Here is a 23,200-nt window from a genome sequence, read left to right as displayed (position 1 = left end):
ATTCGTTGTTCATCCATTCTTTGTATGTGTCCGAACCAGATAAATTGTTTTGTTGTTAGGTCATCTGTGATTGTTCGTTTGATTCCCATTATTTCTCTAATGCGTTCGTTGGTAATCCTTTCTCTTCTAGATCTTCCTGCGGCTCTTCTCCAAAAATCCATTTCCATCGCTTTCAGCGTTGCCAGTGTTCTTTCTTCCAGTGGCCATACCTCACAGCTGTATAATGTGATACTTTTTACTATAGTCTCATATATCCTCTTTTTATTTTCTTTGCTGATGGATTGGTCCCATAAAATGCTGTTTAACATTGTGATGGCTTTTCTTCTTGATGCATTTCTCTCTCTTATGACTTTGTCTATGTTTTAATTTATTATGTTCCATCTTGTGAAATAGTGATACCTAGATATTTGTAGTCACAGCAGTGCTTTATCGTGGTTTTATCGTTTAATATGAGATCTTTTTGTTCTACTTTAATGCACAGCTATTCGGTGTTCTTTTTGTTTACTTCTAGACCCCATATATCATACTCTTCAATTAATTTTCGTGCCATATAGTTTAAATCGTTGGATAGTCATTGTAGTAATATTAGAACAGCGTTTCCCAGTTTTTTGGTCGAGAAGCACTATTCAGGAAATTCTGTAGGGAGCACTTAGCATATTTCAGACCTATATAGGTGTCACAGAGAACGAGAAATATTAGTTTGGGGGGAGGGGGGCGATATATTAACCACAATTTTCCATAATTATGGAAGTTTAAGTAAATTTGACAGTTAAGTGTGGAACTCGTTAAAGAAAGCTTTAGGTATGTTCGATTTCAATTCTTCTCTAAATTCTGAGATTAGTGGGAAGCTATACAGATTTTTATTTTTAAATATACCTACCCAAATTCATACATTCCTAGCCGAGTTGTTAATATCTTTTCCCCTCAGGAACTATCCCTTTCAGTACAGTACAGTTACAGTAAAACCGATGATCACCTGTCACCAGTTTACCTTAACGGATTTTTAAACTACGTTTTCTCAAACATTTAATAATATTCCTTGTATCGGCATGTAAGTCATATTTATTTAATTTCGATTTTACTAAATTATTTTCCACTTAATTTTTTATTTAATTAATTAAAATTTATGTTTAATAATCACACACGTATAATGTTTACATAATTGGTATATTATATTGTGTACCAGACAGCACCCTCATATGGGTTATTATATTTTCAGCATTTAGATTACCATGTACCGTTGACCTGAAGATGCAAAGCAAATTATAGTATCCAAAACCAGTCGTTGATTGTAGAATAAATTGATTAAGAATAAGTCTTATTCTTATTTATTTTTACATATTTGTTAATTGTTAATTAATAATTAAATTTAAAATTTTCTTACCTAGAATATGCAGAGCGACATCAATGTCCTGAAATTAGAAAGTTATATATTAAAAGTGGTCATTATCCAATAAATTTCTATGCTAATGTTAAGAGTAATATAGAAATCCCTTTTCAAAGTTTCTGTAATGCTGTCAAATGTAATGCTGTTTCTGTAATGCTGTTAAATTTTATAGAAGCATAGTTTGTACTCTTCTTCTTCTTCTTCTTCTTCTTCTTCTTCTTCTTCTTCTTCTTCTTCTTCTTTTTCTACTTCAAGTGCCCTCTCCGCTACAGAGTTTAGCAATCATCATTGCTATTCGTATCTTTGAAGCTGTTGCTCTAAATAATTGGTTAGATGTGCACTGAAACCAATCTCTTAAATTGCGCAGCCAAGATATACGTCGTCTCCCCACGCTTCGTTTGCCCTGAATCTTTCCTTGGATAATTAACTGGAGCAATCGGTACTTTTTCCCTCTCATCACATGACCAAGATATTCCAACTTTCTTCTCTTGATGGTGATCAACAGCTCCCGTTCTTTGTTCATTCTTCGAAGAATTACACTATTTGTTACTTTGTCTGTCCAAGGTATTTTCAAAATTCTTCTGTATATCCACATTTCGAAGGCCTCTAGTTTATCGGTATTGCTCTTGTTTAAATTCCAAGTCTCTACTCCGTACAGCAGTATCGAGAAGATGTAGCATCTAACCAATCTTATTTTCAGGTTAAAGTTAATGTCATGACTTCCCAAAATGTCCTTCCTATTAATAAAAGCAGCTCGAGTCTTTCCAATTCTAGTTTTTATTTCTTCTGTGATGTCATTGTTGTTATTAATGCTTGTTCCAAATATTTATATTTGTGCACCCGTTCGATTTCGTTATTTAGAATGTACAGGTTTGCATTCAATCTTTGTTTTTTTGAAATAATCATGAATTTCGTCTTCTTGACGTTCATTGTTAACCCTTTCTCTTCACTAGCTGTGACCTTGTTTAAAATGGCTTGCAGGTCTTCTACTGTCTCCGCCATTAAAACCGTATCATCTGGGTATCTAATATTATTAATTGGTTGGCCGTTAACTTTTATCCCAATCTCTTCTTCCTCCAATGCTTTCTTCTTTCTTCTTCTCAATAGAGATTAAATAGGATTGGTGACAGCACACATCCTTGTCTAACTCCTTTTTTAATTTGAATTTCATTTGATGTGCTATTTTTGATGCGTGCGACTGCCTTCTGATTATAATACAGAGTAGATATTACAAGGGAAAATCCAGGGCAAGAGAAGTGTAGGAAGAAAAAGAATCTCATGTTTGTGTAACTTGAGGGAATGGTACGGATGCACATCAATTGAACTATTCAGAGCAGCAGCATCTAAGATCAGAATAGCCATGATGATTGCCAACCTCCGTCGCGGAGATGGCATGTGAAGAAGAAGAAGTTATTATTCTTATATCGCGAGTGTCTAACTGTTTAGCTTCCTAGATCTTTAAAAGTTGGTAATGCTTGACGTTATCAAACGCCTTGTTGTAATCAATGAAACAAGCAAATACATCTTGATTCACCTCCAAACAACTCTGTGTCAAGATGTTAAAGGCAAATAATGCTTCGCGAGTTCCATATCCCTCCCGGAATCCAAACTGAGTTTCTCCGATATCTTCTTCCAATTTTCTATTGTGAATTATTTTGAGGAATATTTTTAAGTATGTACTCAACCTCGTTTTATTATTTGACATTTTTAGCAAACCTGCGATATACTCAAATACTTATTTCTGGCATTTGTGACAGACCGTTGTCAATCTAGAGATCATAATGAATTGATTGGAACAACCAATATTCTCTTTAAAAATCATTAGTTGTACTTAACAATTTCGTGAAGGAGTACGGTTCTGACTAAGGTACAATATACCGCGTTTAATGCCGTTCAAAAATAAAACTATTTTGAATGGTAAATTACCTTTCAAAAATTGTTGTTTTATCTGTGCATAAAGTTATAGTGCTACACTAGTGCTCACCAATATAGACTAATATGAGTACTCAAAATTACATTATTATAAACAATATTATTAGAAATATAACCTGCAAAATACAGAAAGATAAAACACGTTTGGGTCTGGATCCGAAACGACGACCAGTTTTTCAGCAGAGTGCCTTTCTCAAGTTTCACTTTAAATAACACTATCTCAATCAACATGAATCAAACAGCTCATCTTTAAACTCATATATCAGTGTAGTAAATTCTTTTAAACACCCAAAACAAGAACAGACTATTGTCCTGTCTAGTATGGAAGATACCAAAATTCACGACTACATCATAGCAGCGGGATTACTAGTAGGACCACGTAATGTCATTTTTGCATCAAGAATTTCTAATAACCGAATTTGTATTTCTCTTTCCTCAAAAAGCACGGTCGACTTACTTCTCCTCCTACAAGTTTTTAAACATAAAAAAATGACAAATAGAAATAAGAAGATTGATCACTCCAGCTTATAGACTCATAGTATCTAATGCACGCTCTACAATTCCTAACAACATTATAGAAGCAGAACTACAAAAGATGGGAATGCTGTATCTAAGATGACTATCTTAATAATATGTATGCTTAAAACAGAATACAGCTATGTCCTCAGTTTTAGAAGGCAAATAAGTATTTATCACTTCCCTAGAAAATATGTCTATTCCCGATTTTTTAATATATCACATGATAACACCCTGTATCGTCTGTACCTTTCCATAGATGGATATAACTGCTCAAATTGTGAAATTAGTGGTCACAAAGAAGCAGAATGTCCTCACAGAACTGATCTCATCCCATTAAACCCTTCCCTAGCACCTATCCAACCTAGAACAACAGTTCAGGAATCTAATGAGCAAACAAATTTAACAATGGAAACCGACTCTATTCTAGTTATACCTGTAACCAGCCCTACCCAAAACCCTTCTCCCAATAAATCATCAGTCTCAGATAATTTTACCAAAAATTTAGCAGAGGAAACATCTACAACTTTTATAAAAATTGCCAGTAAAACCAATCAAGTTAAAAGACAAATATCTTCCTCTCTAGACATTATTGAAAACAATGCTTAAACTAATACACAACTTTTTATGCCTCCTACTCTAAATAAACCTAAGAAAAAATCCAAAAAATCATCGAAAGACATCGAGTTTTTTAAATGAAATTTTTATTTTGCGAGAAAAATATACAATATATACAATGACCGGAAGTAAAAATATTTTTATCAATAACTCAAAAACTATAAATGATAATTTCGTGAACTTACATTTTTTAACTCTACGTTGAATTCTCTATTGATTTGACTAATAAAAACGAAACCGGAAGTCGACTTCAAAACCGACATGCAATTTTTAGTTCATCAAATGTCGACATGGATATCATTTAGCAGTTAATTTTGCATGCTGATCACGAATCCGGTGTCAGATTTGCTTTATCTTGACGTTTTATGCGCGTTTCGGGTCACTTTCGGTGTCGGATCGCAACCGGAAGTACATATTTAGATTCGTCTCGACGAGACCTTTCGATCCATATATACATTGTGGGGTCTAAAACTTAAAGTAAATTTTAACTTCCGGTCATCTCAAAACCGGAAGTGAATTTTTGTACCAAAAGGATATCTTGACAATCTCATACGTAATACTAAAATATTTTAATTATCTAATATGGTTTTTGAGTAAAGTGGTGGACAAGAAAAGGGCTTAGCGTTTTAGTATATAAAATTATAATGAGCATTGCGATTTCTTAGAATACACATTACATGCCCAACATCCTGAATAAATATCCAAAAATTATTCCAATGAACCTGAACTAATCAATATTCTTAACTTTGTCCACTGTTATATCCATAATTCAAAACTAAAAACATCACCGGTTTATTCTGTAATGGAATCTTAATGGATTTTACACCCATATTGAATAATTAAAATTTTTAATAAATAAACTATCTCCTAAAATACTTTGTCTACAAGAGACCCGTTTTAAAAATATCAATATAAATCTCCGAAATTATCAATGTTTTCTAAAAAATAGAAACGCACACCAAGCCAGTGGCGGAGTAGCTATCTTCACTAGAACTTCTTCTTCTTCTCCTTTTTATATAGACATGACTCTGTCTGATATTCAATGTGCCTCCAGTAAGTTGTCATTCCATCGTTTGCGTGGTCTTCCTACTGATCGTCTTCCTATTGGGGAACCGTCTCTTGCCGTCTTTACTACTCTATTTGTTGTCTTCGGCTTATATGATCGTTCCATTCTACTCTTCTATTTCTTACCCAGTTTTTGATGTTCTCCACCTTGCATCTATGTCGTATATCTGTACTTCTAGCTCTGTCCCATAGTGTGTTACCATCAATTTTTCTAAGTGTTTTCATCTCTGCTGTTTCTAACATCCTTTTTGTTCTCTCTGTGTCAGGTCTTGTTTCTGCCGCGTATGTCATTATTGGTCTGATGACTGTTTTGTAAATTCTGCCTTTCGTTTCTAACGTTTCGTTTTAACACTGCCTGGGGTGATTGCGGGGTGGATTGAGTAGCTCTGCGGTTACCACAGCCGGTCCCAAGCCCGGATAAAATGTGGAGGGTGATTGGCAAGGTTAGCAACCTACCAATCGTAAAAACAAATACTGCTCAAAGAAACAATGTACAGCCTCGGAACCGGATTCACTAGAACAGATATACAAATTAAACCAATTGCATTAAGTACTAGTCTTGAAGCTGTAGCTGTAACAGTTACTTACCAAAAATATATTAACATTTGCAATATATATCTGCCTTATCCCAGCGATCTCGATTTACAGGAATTTAAAAATCTTATAGATGAAATTCCAAAAAAAATTCGTGAATCGTTATAAATCCAAAGAGATAAAAAACATTTTCCGTAAGTATCGTACTCATATAATATTATAAAATATTACCTTCCTCATATTTTTTATACATTTTTTAATATGTTTCACAAAAATACGGAGATATGTACTGCAATCAAGCCACATCGGGATTATAATTTTCTCGTGACGTGAAAATCGAATCGAAAAAGCTGCTTTGCTGGATATCATCTGCTTCATCCATAATTACTTTTTGACGTATACATACATGTTCATCTACTGCTCGTCTTTTATAATCACATAAAAGTCTAGCGTAACGAGAGAAAATCTGGGAGAATCGGTAACTATTCCTTTTTAAACGATTCGGATTTATAATGAATGAGCTGAATTTTAATTGCACTTTTGCACTGTAGTTTTAAAATTTAAAAACAATAAATACAAGTATGTCCTTTTTTAGACAGTATAAAAGTTACAGCATTATATAATAAATTTAATCCAGGTGTTACGAATAGATTTTTATTCAAAAGTTGTTTCTGCGTGCCTTGTTTAAAAAAAAACAACTAAGATTTTTATTTTTTACTTAGGATACACCATACCTTAGGATATACCCTGAATACCTACCAAGAGACTATAAAAAAATCAATGAAACAGCTTATGAGGCACTTGGCACGATCCAAATGAATAAAAAGGGTACGTTGATGTGATGGACAAATGATATTGCTATTGAAGTCCACAACAAGAAACAAGCATATAAAAATGACTACAAATAAATGACCTAGATGATAAACAAACATATGCAAGATCAAATAGTGAAGTCAAAAATCTAGTAACTAAAGCAAAAGAAGTAAGTAGAATAGAATTGATAATTGAAGAAAGAACTTAAATCGAACATTACTCACAACTTTTGACTGACACAATTAGATAGCTTAATATTTATTATCCGTAAAGAGGCATATACAGATAAAACATATATATATATATATATATATATATATATATATATATATATATATATATATATTATTGTGATATTTAAAGTCTTGGTGCGCCAAGCAATAATTAGCTAATTAATTTTTTTTTTGATTAATTAAAATTTTTTTAAATGATATGATTATGACTCTATCACAATTTTTAATTCTTTTATCTCAGGGTTAAATTCGTGCTTCAATATCTAGGCTATTACATGTGAAAGGTAAGGTCCAGAGAATACCGGAATAATAAAAACACATATGATCTAACACTATATATTGAAATAAAAATAATGAAATAATTCACACTCAAAGGTTTTCAATAAACAAATCTCATATAAGGATTCTCAAAATTTTGTTCTCCGTACGTGAACAATCAAAATTAATGGTACAAACAATATTAATTGAAAATTCAAAATCCCAAACTATTCTAACTCTCCTAATCAAAATATTTATATCCTTTCTAAATTACGTGTAAAAATTGTGTTATCAATAAAAAAAGAAAAACTGCAGAAAACAAAAATATCTCTCTCTGATGATGAGTGTTCCAAATCCTTATTCCTTGCAGACTGTATTATCTCCTCTCAAACGCTCCCTATGTAATCAGCAATCTTACAACAGATTGTTGCAAGTATATCGTCCTTAATGATCTCCTTCAAAGGCAAAAATCATTCAAATTATGATAGCCTTTCTCCTCTCGATAAACTGAATCTCTCGTTGGCCCGAGTGAAAAATGACTCTTGGAATACCTTCTCTTTACGATAAACTGAATCTCTCGTTGGCCTGAACAGTGACTCTTGGAATATAAGTAGGAAAATATGACTTACACTATTTTGCTGCTTCACCTTCTGTCAGATACACTAACTCCACAAAAACTCACTAACATTCAACACTACTGCTTGCTACTTCTTGGGAACAGCCAGAGAACAATCACTGTTTTCTTACAGACTTGGAAACCAACTGCCTATATCTTTCTCCCCTTCAATCTCGCTAAACTTTTTCCTACATAATTATCCCACCTTTTTCAATCTCCGCCAATCAAAACTCGTCACAATTCCCCCATTTTTTCATTTCGATAACAAACAAATTTCTACCTATAATTATAAAATTTCCTAAAACTTATTTACAAATAATATTTTCTATAATTCTTAAAACTAACAAAATCTTTCTAAAATCTCTTCTATTTGTCTCTAATCACTGCATTAATGTATTTTGGAAAACCCCGTTCAATTGTCTTTTTGTTTTCACTTAAAATTATGCGGGTCACTCACGTATAACAAAGAAATAATTTATGCAAAGCTTATACTATGTTTAGTACAGGAAATCCAAGGATTTAATAACTTTCCTTCTCCGAAATGTTTGTTGGATATTATCCTACTTATCTGAATTATTTTAATGTTTTTGAACTTTGAAATATTTTTAAACAAACCAATATTTTTCTCGATTTTACATATCATAACAAATCCCCGCCATTTGATCTGCCGAAAACTCTTTGTTAAATTTTAAAAATGACAAAAGTTTTCTAGGATCAAATTATTTCACTATGTTATTAAAATCTATTCATGATATTGATAGATGTCGTGAATGTTAAAAATACCCCGTATATTTCCTGTCTCTATGTGCGCTAATTCATAACTATTTACCCCATTTTCCGTATTGACCCTATATGGACCTTCAAATATCGGCATCAATTTAGCACAAATACCATTTTGTAAATTCGACACCCTCAGTGCCTTCACTAAGACTTTATCTCCTTTCTGGAATTTTATCGGCCTTCTTCTTCGGGTTCTCTCTTGTCTTTGGAGATATTTCTCTCCACTTCGTCTCAATCTTCTTTGAACCAATTCGATCACTTCTTCGTATTGTTTGGGGGCGGTGTCTTCCCACGGTCTTGTAGGCATTGTTCCTTTCATTATATATAAAAGCGTCTCTTTGGTAACCGTATTTGGAGCACAATTCAAATAGGTCTCGATCTCAAACACTTTTCTGTCCCAATGTCGATGATGTTCTTCCGCGGCAATTCGTAGAAATTTTGTGACTTCTTGTATAAAACGCTCCGATGGGTTGCTCTGTGGATGACGGATGCTTATAAATTTTGTATCGATGCCTCTCTCTCTAAATCCCCTTTTAAAACGTTCGTTCCTAAAATATGTCGCATTGTCCAATAAAATATTGTCTGGTCTTCCCACCGTTTCTATAAAATTGTCTATCTTCCTAAGTATTTCAATTCCTTTTGTGGTTCTGCATGCGTACAATTTAACATATTTTGAGAAAAGATCCACCATAACTAATATGTGTTTATTCCTTTGAGTTGTTGGTATCAAATCGCTCAACATATCAATAGCAACAATATCCAGTTTCTTCCGAGCTACGACGTTTTTTGTGACGTTTTCATTTTTAAAGTTCCTACTTTTACACTTTTGGCATGTCACACAATTTCGAGTCACCTCCTTGGCTATTGTATAGTCCTGTCGACAAATGTAGTTCTCCCTGAACATAAGCCACACCTTTCTACTTCCAATATGTCCGTTGTCACAGTGTAACTTTAAAAAAACTTCTTTTGCCATTTGCTCCGTGATTACATAGAGTTCTTTACCATCGACCCTCTTAAAATATAGGTTATTTTCTTGTTCAGCCCTTTGCTTTTCTCTTTCATTCAATTCTTCCTGATTTTCCCTGATTTTGGCCAACGAAAATAAGCCTGCTTCTTCTCTCATTATGTTCATGCCTACGTGGAGAGTTTTGTGATCCTCTTTGCGGAATTGTTCATCTCTCGTCAACGCATCAGCCAAAATATTGTCCGTTCCTTTGATATATTTAAATTCAAAATCATATTCTTGGAGTAAAAGAATGCCCCTATGAATTCTATTATTTACCAACCTATTTTTCATTATGTGTACCAACGCTGCATGGTCCGTTTCAATGGTGAATCTTGCCCCAAGTAGGTAAAAACGTAATTTGTTTACACAAAATAACACACTGGCAAACTCTAATTCAGTAACGCTGTATTTTCTCTCATACGTTTTGGTTACACGTGAAACAAAACATATTGGCACCTCTATATCGTCTTGTATCTGTGATAACACCCCTGCAAATTTTTTTATGGAAGCATCGGTCCTGAGAATGAAAGGTTGCTCATATCTTGGGTGGTGCACTCTTACAGCTGTGGAAAACGCTCCTTTTAAATTTGTGAAAGCGATTTCTTGTTCAGTTCCCCATTTCCATCTGACATTTTTCTTAAGTAATGCTATTAGCGGTATTTCTTTTGTACTGAGGTCTGGTATCAGCTTTTTGAAATAGTTTACCATTCCTAGAAATCCCCGCAAAGTTTTTAAATTGGTTGGCCTAGGGTAGTTGTTTATGACTTCAATTCTATCTTCTGCAAGACTAATCCCTTTTGTGTCTAATTTGAATCCTAAATACAATACCTCTTTTTGGAAAAACTGGCACTTTTGAATATTTAATTTTAATCCGGCTTGATCAAGTTCTTCGAGAACAGTATGAATATGTCGTAGATGGCTTGTTATATCCGGTGAGAAAATTAATAAATCATCTATGTAATGTACAACAAATTCTCCATGCCTATTTAAAATTGTGTGTAATGCGCGAACCAAAGCAGCGCATGCACTTTGTAGTCCAAATGGTACTACCCTAAATCGGTACACCACTCCGTCGATAGAAAAAGCGGTATAATTTCGACACTTTTCTGCCAAAGGTATTAACCAAAAACTGTGTTTCAAATCGATTTTGGAGAAAATGTGTGATCCTGTGATTCGTCCAAAAATGGCTTCTATGTTCAAAGGCGCTTCGTATTGCGCGATTGTGTGCGAATTAATGTTTCTTGCATCTAAACATAATCGCAAATCACCATTTGATTTTTTTACGCATACTATCGGGTTGATATATGGAGAGTCACATCTTTCGATCACCTTGTCTTTGATCATATTTTCAATTTCCTGTCCGACGCTTTGCCTGTATTTATACGGGATTGGATATGTTTTCGATTTAAAATTTTCTAAGTTTTTAACTTTAAAAGAATGTTCATAATTTTTAGCCACTCGGCTTTCTTCATTAATAAGATCTCCATAATTTTCTAAAATCTTCTCTATTTCCTTCTCCATGTTTTCTCCACATATTATTTTTCTTTCATCCTCAGTTTGTTCACATGTGTTCACTGTCCGTATTACTTCTTCACAAAATTCTGGATTCTCGTCCAGAATTGCCATTTCTTCTCTGTCCTCTTCCGTTATTTCTTCTTCTATTTTTTCTTTATCTTTAATTTCTATCTGGTATTCCGAGCACCATGTTTCGGCTCCTTCCATTTTTCTGCTTATAACTTCCTTTTTCTTCTGCTTTCTTTTCGAACTCTTCTTCTTTTTTTTTATTCTCTTTTCCTCTTCGGATTGATTTTTTTCTTGAGCTTTCGATTTATCCTCTACCGTCATATTGATTTCTTTATGTTTTTCTTGTCCATTTATCCTTTCAGAAAATTTTCTCCTATCTGTTTCCTTTTCTTCTTCTATGTTGTCTGGTTCTGCTCTGATTTCCAGTTGATTTTCCGAAAAATTGATGGTGATATGTTTTTCACTCAATTCATCAATTCCCGCTATCATATCATGATTTAGATCTTCGATCACCACACATTGCATAATATAGAATTGGTCTCCCACTCTGATCCGTACTCCTAAACCTTCGTTTACTGTCGTCAATTTTTTATTATTTGCACCCACTAAAGCAACCCTCGGAATCTTATACACAAATCTGTCCATATTTAATTCTTTTACTAGTTTTTTATTGATTAACGAAATTTCCGATCCAGAATAATCAGAATTTTAATCGCTTTATGTTTTATAAATGCATCTAAAAAAATTAGACTGGAATTAGAATTTTGTTTTTCGTTTCCCGCCAACTGTATAAACTCTCTCGGGTGACAAAATATACCGGAGAGTTTTTTACTTTTGTTTAGTGGATGCCTTATTGAAAATCCTGTCTGGATTCATTGAATACTTCTTCTTCCTCCTTTTCTATTACCACATGATTCATCTCTCTTCTGTTTTGTCGTGGGAATCTCTGATTATTTCTATCGTCCCTTTGTTCGTTCGTATTCCTATTCGGAGGATTTTGTGCATCTCTATTCCTGTTGTGATTTTCATTTGTTCTATTTTGTGTATCATTCCGGTTATCGTAATTTTGTTGTCTATTGTAATTATTGTAATTTCTCGGCCTATATTCGTTTGTTGATCTGGGATGTCGGTTTCTCTGGTCATAATTTGATGAATACCTTCTTTCCGGTCCATTATATTGGTCATGTTGTCTTCTATTTCTCATTTCTTTTCTTTTCGCTTCTTTTAATTGAAGGAATTGGCACAAACTATCAATATCTTGATAGTTTCTCAAAATCACGTGATCTTCCAACGTTTCCTCAAAATGTCTGCTGATCATTTCTACCATCTGTTCGGTAGAATATTTGTATTCTAGATATTTTGAATTGTTATATATCTGCAAAGCATATCTTTCTTCAGATATTCCCATTTTTTCGTGATATTTTCCATTCTGTAGCTCTTGGTTGATTTCTCTCTGTTTATTTTTCCCCCAGAAATAGTTGAGAAATTTATTTTCAAAATCTGTCCAATTTTCAAACTCATCTTCCTTGCTTTCATACCATAACGCTGCTCCTTCTTTCAAATGGTTTCTAATTGTTTCTTTGCAATCGTCAAAATATCTAATATGTTGTAATTTGGTTTTCAAATTTTTAACAAACGGTACTGGGTGTGTTTTCCGAATATCCCCGCCAAATTGTATTTTCGACTCGCTTGTTCCATGGATGATAACTTCTTTTCTCTCTACCCCTCTTAGTTCAATTTCTGCCATTTGTTTTTCATTTTGCTTTAATCTTCTTTCTATTTCCTTCCTGTCTTCTTGTAGCGCCATTTCAAATTTTTCTTCTAACTGTTCTAATTCCTTTTTCTGGACAGTCTTACTATCTTTCATTTTAGTTTCTATTTCTTCTCTCTGCATCTCTAGTTCCTTTCTCTGGCAATTTTGTATCTCCTTCATTGTATTTTGGATATCTTTAATCTCTGTCTCTTGTTTTGCATTCTTTATGGTTATTTCTTCTATCTGTTGTATCAGTTCTTTCTTTATCCCCTCAACACATCCTTTAATTTCTTGTTCATAGTTTTCCAAACGCTTCTCTATATTCCTGTTATTTAGTTCTATTGCTTGCCTTGTTTCCCGTTGGTTTTCTTCCATTGTTTGTTTCGTTTCAATTTGGTTTTTTTCCATTTTTAGTGATGTTTCATTTTGGTTTTTCTCTATTGTTTGTTTTGTTTCATCCATTTTTTGTGACTGGAGTTGCATTAGTTGTAATATTTTATCTATTCCTGATAGTTCTTTTCTCTCCTCAACTATTGTCACATTTCCTTCATTATCCGATACTTCTTCCAAAATTGTTTCATCTTCTCTGTTATCCTCCTTCCTTTCCTGCATTTTACTTTGTCTCCTTGTGACAGACATGTTGTTACTTTTTGTTATTGTTTTTGTCCCCGCCAAATGTGAAATTTTACAACACTCTATATGTTTCAGAACACGACAATATTTCTCCCCAAATGTATTAAATTTTCACGACAAATGACGATCAAATATGCAATCAGTAAAATTCAAATAATTCAAAATAAATATCAAATGTACGATTGGTAAAGAAAATAAAATCAAATAATTCAATAGCAGTAAATATCCACTAACTACGATCAATCAATAAATCAAATTTATATTCCCTGGAAAAATTGTCAAAATACTTTCAAATTCAAATTCCCTCAATGTTATATGTTTTTATCTCTGGATCACCTGTACTTATTCCAGATCTCTTTCCCTTCCTTCAAATGTAAAGCTGCGATATTTTCAAGCCCCACGTTTTGGAAGCCAGTTATTGTGATATTTAAAGTCTTGGTGCGCCAAGCAATAATTAGCTAATTAATTTTTTTTTTGATTAATTAAAATTTTTTTAAATGATATGATTATGACTCTATCACAATTTTTAATTCTTTTATCTCAGGGTTAAATTCGTGCTTCAATATCTAGGCTATTACATGTGAAAGGTAAGGTCCAGAGAATACCGGAATAATAAAAACACATATGATCTAACACTATATATTGAAATAAAAATAATGAAATAATTCACACTCAAAGGTTTTCAATAAACAAATCTCATATAAGGATTCTCAAAATTTTGTTCTCCGTACGTGAACAATCAAAATTAATGGTACAAACAATATTAATTGAAAATTCAAAATCCCAAACTATTCTAACTCTCCTAATCAAAATATTTATATCCTTTCTAAATTACGTGTAAAAATTGTGTTATCAATAAAAAAAGAAAAACTGCAGAAAACAAAAATATCTCTCTCTGATGATGAGTGTTCCAAATCCTTATTCCTTGCAGACTGTATTATCTCCTCTCAAACGCTCCCTATGTAATCAGCAATCTTACAACAGATTGTTGCAAGTATATCGTCCTTAATGATCTCCTTCAAAGGCAAAAATCATTCAAATTATGATAGCCTTTCTCCTCTCGATAAACTGAATCTCTCGTTGGCCCGAGTGAAAAATGACTCTTGGAATACCTTCTCTTTACGATAAACTGAATCTCTCGTTGGCCTGAACAGTGACTCTTGGAATATAAGTAGGAAAATATGACTTACAATATTTTGCTGCTTCACCTTCTGTCAGATACACTAACTCCACAAAAACTCACTAACATTCAACACTACTGCTTGCTACTTCTTGGGAACAGCCAGAGAACAATCACTGTTTTCTTACAGACTTGGAAACCAACTGCCTATATCTTTCTCCCCTTCAATCTCGCTAAACTTTTTCCTACATAATTATCCCACCTTTTTCAATCTCCGCCAATCAAAACTCGTCACAATTCCCCCATTTTTTCATTTCGATAACAAACAAATTTCTACCTATAATTATAAAATTTCCTAAAACTTATTTACAAATAATATTTTCTATAATTCTTAAAACTAACAAAATCTTTCTAAAATCTCTTCTATTTGTCTCTAATCACTGCATTAATGTATTTTGGAAAACCCCGTTCAATTGTCTTTTTGTTTTCACTTAAAATTATGCGGGTCACTCACGTATAACAAAGAAATAATTTATGCAAAGCTTATACTATGTTTAGTACAGGAAATCCAAGGATTTAATAACTTTCCTTCTCCGAAATGTTTGTTGGATATTATCCTACTTATCTGAATTATTTTAATGTTTTTGAACTTTGAAATATTTTTAAACAAACCAATATTTTTCTCGATTTTACATATCATAACAATATATATATAACGAGTTTATTACAGCTGCCGCCGTTTCTCGCAACCTAGCTTCCAACGCTTGCGATCGTTCCAGTCATCTACTTGTAGACCCCTATCTTTCATTGCACCTTTTACTTCTTGTCTCCACGATCTTCTTGGCCTTCCCTTTTTCCTGCGGTTGGTGGGGATCCACTGTAACATTCTCTTTGGCCATCGTTGATCATTCATCCTTTCTACATGGCCATACCATTTCAGCCTTTTGCATTCTATAGTTTCCAGGACGTCAATGTCTATGCCCATACGCTCTCTGATTTCAGTATTCCTTACTCTATCTCTTCTAGTGAGTTGGCAGCATCTTCTCCAATAATTCATTTCCATTGCTTTTATTTTGGATGCGTCATTTTTATTTATTACCCAAAGCTCTGAACCATATGTAGCAATGCTTTCTATGATACTTTTGTATATCCTAATTTTTGTGTTTCGGGTGATGTGGTTATTCCAAAGTATACTATTCAGTTGACGTATATCTGAATTTCCTTGACCAATTCTAGTAGCTATTTCTTTGGATTCCGACCATTGTTTGTAATGTTTACACCGAGATATTTATAGCTATCAGTATTTTGAATTTGTTTGCTTCCTAGTTCTAAGTGCTTTCCTTCACCTCCCACTTCTACGTAACCTGTTTTTGATGGATTAATTGATAAGCCCCACTTAGTATATTCTTCATCTATTTTTCGTAACATGTAGTGGATATCATCTTGATCTTCTGCAAGTATTACTTGGTCATCAGCAAAATGTAAGCTGTACAGTGTATGGTCTCCAATTTTAACACCCATAGGTTCACATTTTCTTTTCCAAATATCCAAAACCCCCTCCAAATAAATCTTAAAGAGTGTAGGTGCAATGCAGCAGCCTTGGCGAAGTCCTTTGGTCACTTTTATCTTTTTTGTCACTTTTTGTCCAATCTTTATTACACTCGTCATATCATCGTACAACTCCCTTACAGCATTAATGTAAATCGGTGGAATATTCTTGTCTTCTAGCACCTGCCATAGCTTGGCTAATGGGACACTGTCATACGCTTTTTGAAGATCAATAAATACCATGTGTGTCTCCATATTATGTTCCAAACGCTTTTCTATTGTTTGTTTTAGGCAGAACACATTGTCTATACAAGAACGACCAGTACGAAAGCCACTCTGATCTTCAGCGTCAGATAAAACAACAGATCTAAATATCCTACACATACAAAAAAATACTACAAAGAAATTTTAAAATCCAAAGAAAACGTATTTCAAGATGAAACATCATTTTTCTTACGTAGAGGTGTCAATTTCCAACTGAATTACTTATAACAAATCAACTAATGGGCTTAAATGAACTAAAATATCCCATTTCTTACTAACACGAGAAGAAAGCGGCTCGAGAGCGAGGTTTCATTATCCTAAAGAGTAGAAACTTTTGCAGCAACTTGCAAAAGCTTAGTTTCCCGTTACACAGACGTTCGTTTCGTTTAGTTTTCCTTTTTCATGGGCGTGTAGTTTAAATGGGGTGTGAGAATGTTGCGAATATAAATTTATTAGATGGATGTGCAATGAGGAAGAGAAATAAAAAACAATCTTTATTCTTCTTAACTACAGAGATTATTAGGCCGGCTTGTAAGCTTCGTCGTCACAAGCGTATTAAGATTATCACTTTCAAGGTCTTCCTACACCTCCCCTACCCTTGGATTGAAGTTAACTAATTTTCAGATAGTCTTAGGTTTTCTATCTTTTGAGTATATTGTCGTAATTTATCTTGTCGTTTATCGCCTATATATAACTTAAGCTTATAGAAGGAAAGGATACAGACATAGGACATAAAATAAGTTAAGGAATTATATCTATTTTTTGATAAAAAATTCATATGTGAAAATTATCCAACAGACAAAATTATGCTTATCATTTTTACAATAATTTTTCTTAAAAAGATCCTGAGTTCCCAGGTCACTTCACCTGTACACTGTTTACTGGTCCAACCCATAAATAAGATGAATTTGATATAAATTTTTCTAATAATATCCCGGAAATATATCGGGAGATATTTAAAAAAATGTGAGTCGAGAGGAAGAAAGATATCTTGACTTAACAATATCCGACAGTGAATCGGACTAAATACTGTTACCTTATTTAGAACAAAGGAAAACCGCAAGAGATTCGCCAAAGTGATCGCCAACTTTCAGTAGGAGAGGTAAGGTAATTCAGGGTGATATGGCTAATCGGTTGAAACGGTGAAATACTCTATTTCTTTTCCAATACACAGATGTCTCTGTTAATCTAAATGTCGACAATTTATTATTATTTATGCAGCAAGTACGTTGTGAAAACTAACCACGTTTTAAAAACCATAAATAATTTGTGCAAAACTGCTTCCGGTAGTTAATAATTTTTATACAATGCATGCATGTATACGTTGCTTCAGGTAGCTTAGTCCACGGTAGATTTCAAAAATCAATCAATCAATTATCAAGTTTTCAATATATTCTGCCTTCTTGGACTGATTATATTCACCATAACCTAGAAATAGTTTCCTATAACATTGCGAACTTCTTGCAGTGGTTTTTCACTATTTTACCCATGGTTATTGAAAGAAATGATAAACTCGGAAAGAGCAATACGGTGAAGGTCTTTTCCAACGCGTATACTTATTTCTAGCGCCGCTGTTTCAAATTCGGCTAAGTCAATTTTTTTTTTATTGGTTTGGGCCAATTTGCTTTGGTTTCTCAGGGATTAAAAAAAAACTGTACTCGTATTTCTCGGTATAAGTAAAACTTCAAATGTCATTGTTTCAGGCAAAGATGCCTACGTTTTATACAATTAAAGAGGATCTATCCGTGCTGACTGGACAAAAGAAAAACTTAAAGATGCAGTAAAAGCAGTACAAAATGGAATAAACCTGAATGAAGCATTAAAGAAGTTTGGCGTTCCATGGTCAACGCTAAAGAGAACAATCGCAAAGGGGTGCTTTACAAAAAAACTTTCAGGTGGTCCGCCTGTCCAAACTAAGGAACGTGAGTAGAAGATGGTAAAACATATCATAAAATTATAAAAAATTAGATTTTCACCAACTAGAACAGAAGTACGTACCATGGAATCTAAACTGGCCGAGAAATGTAATTTGCATCATAAGTTTAAACACGAAAAGAAAATTGTAAGAATATATTGAATACATTTATTCCTAAAACGAAATTTAGAACTTTTAATTCGCAAATCGAAAGGAGTTTTAAAGACACGATCAAGAAATTTAAACAAAAAACATGTTTGCAAACTATTTTTCATTGCCACAAAATATCTTTATAGAGCACAACCTCCTTCATAAACCGAAAGATGTATTTAACGTAAACGAATCCATACTTTAACTAAATAATAGCCCAGGTTATGTGTTGGTAGCAAAGAGATCTAACCACTTAGCTGCAATGACACCCGGTGAAAAGGTTGAAAGCATCTCTGTAATCTCTTGCTCCAATGGAAAGAGTATATTTTTATCTCCAACATGTGTTTTAAAGGAAAAAATAAAAAAAGCCGAGTATAAGGACGGTATGCCACCTGGTTCCATAATTTTTCCCTCCCAGGAGTCCAAGAGAATAGTCGTGCAGATTTTGGATGTACAGTGGATACATTAGATTTTGCAGAGGAAAATAATATAGTTTTACTCTGTTTACCTACTCTAGCCACACTACACATTATCTGCAGCCGCTAGACAGAGCATTTTTTTAAGCTTTAAAATATTATTATTACAATGTTTGTAATTCCTACATTCAAATCAATCCAAATATAAAAATTTCGAGAATAGTATTTTGAGGACTGCTTACAGAAACGATGGGTACAAGCAGCTACGACAGACCAAGCAATATCGGTATTCAGTAGTACATGAATCATCCCGTTTATTTCTGATGTTATCCTCAAATATGCCTTTTTAACTTAAGATTCAGATCTACAACAGAAAAATAACGAACGACGTGAAAATAGATATACTGTATCAACCAAGTAATTCGCACTGGCAGGAAACAACGAATTCCACAGATAAACTAAGAGCAGAAGGAGATAAAGATCAGAAACATGAACGCAGGCAAACTTCATTTCAAATGGGCTGTACGAAAAATCTACAGTAAATCATGTATTAATCATCATAAGAATCAGATCTGACTTTATTAGTGGCAACAGAAAAATGTCAAACAATCCCAGAAAAACTACTGAATCATATTTCGCCGATACCTATCCTAGATAAAGTTACATTTTCAAAGAAGAATTTTAGAGCTTTAACTGAGATTTTAAATTCTACAAACACCATCGTCAACCTACGAAACGAAAACGACAAAACAAAACAATTGAGTCAGTGAAGAGTGGAGAAAATGCTAAAAGGAATGTCAAAGAAAAAACAGTAACTAAAGATACTACCGAAGAAATATCAAAAGCAAGCAACATGAGAAACGAAAATCGTTGATCACTGACACCAAATCCGACTCATCGCTGGATATCCACTTGCAAGACGATGATGACGATGTGGACGATAAAGATTGTTGTTGTGTAGGGTATGGTGAAATGTACAGTTATACTAAAAAGAACGTGGATCAAATGTATTAGCTGCCAACTTAAACTTCACGAATACTGTTCAAAATATGAATCCATTTGTGATATATGTAGTATAGAGCAGGAAAAGTGAGTTCACAATTTCATCCCAAGTGCCTTCGCCATTTGACCCTTATCCATCGATGAAATGGTGAATTTAATAAAAATAAATATTGTTTTTCTAACATTTGTAATGACTTAAAGAAACTATGACACTGTTAAGTTAGTGCCAATATGTTCTGTGAAAGAAGTGTATTTTTTTCCCGTTTAATTAAACAATTTCTTGTCTTCTACACGTCTTAACTTTTTTGTACACCATCAGTCACATTCAGTTTAAATCACCCTGATTTACCGTAACTAAAGGAAGGGTGGAAATTATAAAGGATTAAATAGAGCAGTCTTAAAAACAAAGTAACAACAATAACTATGACAACGTAAATGTATTGAGACAGAAAAATTGTAAATCAGAAACACCTTCTTTGGCAATGAAGATATTCATAAATATTTATGAAGTGCTCGAGGAAAACATATCAACTAGTAAAAACTGCATTGATTAAAAAGAAACGGGTAAACCACAACTAAATAAATTAAATTTATTTCCGCCACTGTCCTACTCCCCGTCTTCTGTAAGAGAAACGGAAAATTGGCCGACGGCACTCGAAATGCACACACATGCAATTGCACTTAAGAATCTCGCCCCATTTTTCATTTAGTGTCGCTTAGATGTTTGGTTTTTGCCTGCAGGAAAGCAGGAAAGCACGAATAGGGCATAACAGGTGGAAAAGTTAGTGCCCGTCTTGTTTATTCCGTTTATAGGTGCAGACATTGTAATGGAAATGTGAGTGAGTGTGTAATTTCAACGACGACGAGTTTTAATATTTTATTACCAAACGATATTTTTTTAAAAAGCAAATAGACTTAATAATTTACAATATTGCACGATATTGTTACTACGTCTTATAAGAATAAACTGGCTAGTGATGGAAATTTGTATTTTACCACATATTAGGGTAGTTGGGGGTAAAAACACGCACGGGGCAAAATAATGCACCTCATTTAAATTTGTCGTTAATGTCCAGTTTGAACCGATTTTAGTTACAAACGTTTTGGCAACAATGTGCCATATATGTTGTTCCAAGTTTAAAGCTGATTCAAGGCGTTGTTTACAAGCTATGAGGTAAATAATATTTTTACTATTACACTGTAATATTGGCATAACAAAATTAATTTGTGATACAATCAAATTGGCATTTTTCGTTAAATTAGTTTATTCGGGTGTTTTCTTGGCTTGATTGTGGATTATTATGTTAAGTGTTTTCAATTGAGGTTAGGTCCTTAAAATCTCAACAGATGATTTGGACAGTGTTGTTGCGTATGGGACAAAACTACGAATGCGTATTTTATCCCAATTATCATAAATATTAATTTTGTTTTTACTAATTTCGAAATTAAATATTTAATTCATGTAAATCTTGGTTTCTGTTTTTCAGAAACTACAAAAGAAAATCAGAAGGCAAGCCTTTGACAGAAGTTATTGTGTGCAAAAGTTCATAAACTTATTAAAAATGGCATTTCTACACGTCAGACAGCAAAAGATGTGGGTTTTTATTAAGCGACACTACGGCAAAGGGTAAAAAAAGAAAATGGTGTCCAGTCTTTAGGCAGATTTAAAGAAGGTTTAACCAAGATCTAAGAAAACGAAATAGTTCAGCATTGCAAAGAACTCAACAAACGATTTTATATAAAACTATAAATAAAAATAATTTAAAAAAAATGGTTAAATCTTTGTAAATGGGTATATTTTAAAAAACCCTTAAAAGGGCTACATCAAAAACACGAACGTTTTCAGAACAACAGTTCCATCATCAGGTTAAAAATACAGGTTACCATACCTGAGCCACCAAAATATTAGGGTAAAAAGTCTTGTAGCTAGCGCTCTAGGCTCCCTAACTCGCCGGTGTAGTGAACCTGCGAGCCATTCCGGACAGAGAGATTTCCGTATTGAGGATCATACTCTGTCCCTAACCAAGCGGAACCCATCGGTATTGCGGATTGAGCATTACCGTGGATCTGCACAGAACCAACCGGGACAGAGAGATTTCCGTATTGAGGATCATACTCTGTCCTTAGCCAAGCGGAACCCGTCGGTATTGTGTATTAAACATTGCCATGGGTCTGCACAGCTAAATATTTTGTTTGCGAGCGTATTCGGAGCTTTCGCTGAATTGAAGCGAAAGCGAGTATAAATCTGCGCGCGATCGATTTCCCCCATTTCGTTTCTTATTAGTACTAATTAATTTCTTTTCTTTTATAGACGTTCGCCGAGGACTTCGTTCATCGCGGGATCCAGACGGGGACGTAGAATTCGTTTTAGTTTTATTCATTGTATAAGTATACAACGTAGAATTCCTTTTTATTTTTATTTATTGTAGATATACTAAGTTAATAGATTTATTTTTATTTCAAACCTGTGTTTTACTGAGTCTGTCGCCCCGAAAGAGCTACCCATCACAAACTGGCGAGGTTTACTCTCCGGACGCTGGAACTCACTTAAAGCATGGGTGTATGTTACCTGAAGTAAAATTCAATTAAAATATTAAACATCAAATAATAATAATAACATTATGTACAATCTTTGGTAACTTTATATATTTTAAAGGGTTTTTACCCTAATATTTTGGTGGCTCAGGCATGTTAACCTGTATTTTTAACCTGATGATGGAACTGTTGTTCCGAAAACGTTCGTGTTTTTGATGTAGCCCTTTTAAGAGTTTTTTAAAATATACCCATTTACAAAGATTTAACCTCTTTTTGTGATACGTGGTATACAGCCAGCTGCAGGAATTATTTTCCTTGTGAAAAATAATTTACCTCCCAACCGTATCTATAACGTCGATGAAACGGGCATTCAGACAGTCCCAAATCATCTGCCCAGACATGTTGCCCCACTTGGAAAGAGAGATGTAGCAAAAGCTATAGATTACAGCTGTTTGCTGTATGAGTGAAATTGATCACCATGTTCCTCAGTCTTTCTTATTTGCTCGAAAATGTATGAATCTTACTCTAATCAAAGACGAGCCCACTGCCTGCGAGAACTGTTACTGATAGTGGTTGCATGAT

At 33.7% G+C, this 23,200-nt stretch overlaps 1 protein-coding gene and 1 pseudogene across 1 annotated transcript in view; both read right to left on the bottom strand.

The window, feature by feature from the left end:
* Window positions 1-23,200, bottom strand: part of LOC140435297 (EGFR adapter protein-like) — a 651,983-nt gene that overhangs the window by 412,020 nt on the left and 216,763 nt on the right. Inside the window, exon 3 of the mRNA XM_072524130.1 lies at window positions 1,385-1,412. The gene's annotated coding sequence lies outside the window, so the exon portion shown is untranslated. The remainder of the gene's footprint in view (window positions 1-1,384; window positions 1,413-23,200) is intronic.
* LOC140434007 (heat shock protein 83-like) overlaps window positions 1-23,200 on the bottom strand; it is a 39,650-nt pseudogene that overhangs the window by 10,517 nt on the left and 5,933 nt on the right.

Source organism: Diabrotica undecimpunctata, chromosome 2, assembly GCF_040954645.1.
Source record: "Diabrotica undecimpunctata isolate CICGRU chromosome 2, icDiaUnde3, whole genome shotgun sequence".
Taxonomy (NCBI): Eukaryota; Metazoa; Arthropoda; class Insecta; order Coleoptera; family Chrysomelidae; genus Diabrotica; species Diabrotica undecimpunctata.
This window is presented reverse-complemented; position numbering and strand designations above follow the sequence as displayed.